Source organism: Gigantopelta aegis, chromosome 8 (genome assembly GCF_016097555.1).
Source record: "Gigantopelta aegis isolate Gae_Host chromosome 8, Gae_host_genome, whole genome shotgun sequence".
NCBI classification, from domain to species: Eukaryota; Metazoa; Mollusca; class Gastropoda; order Neomphalida; family Peltospiridae; genus Gigantopelta; species Gigantopelta aegis.
Window position 1 is genome coordinate 41,538,862 of NC_054706.1, and position 2,666 is coordinate 41,541,527.

Here is a 2,666-nt window from a genome sequence, read left to right on the forward strand (position 1 = left end):
GTGTATGATAGCTGCCAAATCCGGTTCAAGAGCGAAAACTGGGTACGGGGTTCGGCGTGGACGGCAGACAGGGCCAGTTCGATTGTTCTCACTTGATCTTACGTTGGGTGTGTGGACAGCAGGTAGGGCCAGTTGCAGTCCTCTCTCTGGGTTTGGAGTTGGGGTGTGTGACAGCAGGCAGGGCCAGTTCCAGTCCTGCAAATGGACATGGGGTTGGGGTGTGATACAGCTGCTAGGGCCGGTTCAAGAGTGAAAACTGGCTACGGGGTTGGGGCGTCGACAGCAGGCAGGGCCAGTTCAAGCATGCCTATTGGGTATGAGGTTGTGGTGTGGACAGCAGGAAAGGCCAGTTCCAGTCATGTGTCTGGGTATGGGGTTGGGGTGCTTGAAGGCTGTCAGGGCCGGGTCAGGTGTGAAAACTGGTTACGGGTTGGGCGTGGACAGCAGGGAGGGCCAGTTCGAGTGCTCTCACTTCGTCTCAGGTTGGGGGTGTGTACAGCAGGTAGGGCCAGTTGCAGTCCTCTCTCTGGGTTTGGGGTTGGGGTGCGTGACAGCAGGCAGGGCCAGTTCAAGTCCTGCAAATGCGCATGGGGTTGGGATGCGTGACAGCTGTCAGGGCCGGGTCAGATGTGAAAACTGGTTACGGGTTGGGGCGTGGACAGCAGGCAGGGCCAGTTCAAGTATGCCAACTGGGTACGGGGTTGTGGTGTGGACAGCAGGCAGGGCCAGATCCAGTCCTGTAACTGGGTATGGGGTTGGGGTGTATTATAGGTGCCAGGCCCGTTTAGAGAGCAAAAACTGGATCCGGGGTTCGAACGTGGACACTACGCTAGGCCAGTTCTAGTGCGTAAACTGTGAATGGTGATTGGGCGTGGACAGCAGGCAGGGCCAGTTCTAGTACATAAAGTGTGAATGGTGATTGGATCTGGACAGCAGACCTTTAACTGGGAATGGGGTTGGGGTGTATAGTAGCTGCTAGGCCTGGTTCAAGAGCGAATACTGGGTACGGGGTTCGTGTGTGGACAGCAAGGAGGGCCAGTTCGATTGCTCTCACTTCGTATCAGGTTGGAGGTGTGGACAGCAGGCAGGGCCAGTTGCAGTCATGTAACTGGGTATGGGGATGGGGTGTGTGACAGATGCCAGGGCCGGTTCAATAGATAAAACAGAATAAACGGTTGGGGTATGGACAGCAGTTCTAGAGGAGTATGATAGCTGCTAGGCCCAGTTCAAGAGCGAGAAATGGGTACGGTTGGGGCATGGACAGCAGTTCTATGGGAGTATGATAGCTGCTAGGCCCAGTTCAAGAGTGAAAACTGGGTACGGGGTTGGGGGTGTGGACAGCAGGTAGGGCCAGTTGCAGTCCTCTCTCTGGGTTTGGGGTTGGGGTGCCTGACAGCAGGTAGGGCCAGTGACAGTCCTGCAAATGCGCATGGGGTTGGGGGGTGTGACAGCTGCTAGGGCCGGTTCAAGAGTGAAAACTGGTTACGGGGTTGGGGCGTAGACAGCAGGCAGGGCCAGTTCAAACATGCCTATTGGGTTTGAGGTTAGGGTGTGGACAGCAGGCAGGGCCAGTTCCAGTCATGTAACTGGGTATGTGGTTGGGGTGCGTGACAGCTGTCAGGGCCGGGTCAGGTGTGAAAACTGGTTACGGGTTGGGGCGTGGACAGCAGGCAATGTCAGTTCAAGTATGCCAACTGGGTACGGGGTTGTTGTGTGGACAGCAGGCAGGGCCAGATCCAGTCCTGTAAGTGGGTATGGGGTTGGGGTGTATTATAGGTGCCAGGCCCGAATCAAGAGACAAAACTGGGTACGGGGTTTGGGCGTGGACAGCAGGCAGGGCCAGTACGAGTGCTCTCACTTGGTCTTAGGTTGGGGGTGTGGACAGCAGGTACGGCCAGTGCCAGTTCTCTATCTGGGTATGGGGTTGGGGTGTGTGATGGTTGCCAGGCCCGGTTCAAGAGCGTAAACTTGGTACAGGGTTGGGGCTTGGACAACAGGCAGGGCCACTTCTAGTGCATAAGCTGTGAATGGTGATTGGGTGTGGACAGCAGCCAGGGCCAGTTCCAGTCCTTTAACTGGGTTTTGGGTTTGGGTGTTTGATAGCTGCCAGGCCCGGTTAGAGAACAAAAACTGGATCCGGGGTTCGAACGTGGACACTACGCTAGGCCAGTTCTAGTGCGTAAACTGTGAATGGTGATTGGGCGTGGACAGCAGGCAGGGCCAGTTCTAGTGCGTAAACTGTGAATGGTGTCGACAGCAGGCAGGGCCAGTGCGAATCCTCTCACTTGGTCTCAGGTTGGGGGTGTGGACAGCAGGGAGGGCCAGTTCCAGTCCTCTATCTGGGTATAGGGTTGGGGTGTTTGACAGCTCCTAGGGCCGGTTCAAGAGTGAAAACTGGGTACGGGGTTGGGGTGTGGAAAGCAGGCAGGGCCAGTTCAAGCATGCCTACTGGGTTTGGGGTTGGCGTCTGTGAAAGATGCCAGGGTCGGTTCAATAGACGAAACAGAATACTCGGTTCTAGTGCTGTAACTGGGCATGGGGTTGGGGTGTGTGACAGATGTCAGGGCCAGTTCAGTAGCTAAAACAGGATACGAGGTTGTGGCATGGACAGCAGGCAGAGCCAGTTCCAGTCCTTTAATTGAGTATGGGGTTGCACTGTACGATAG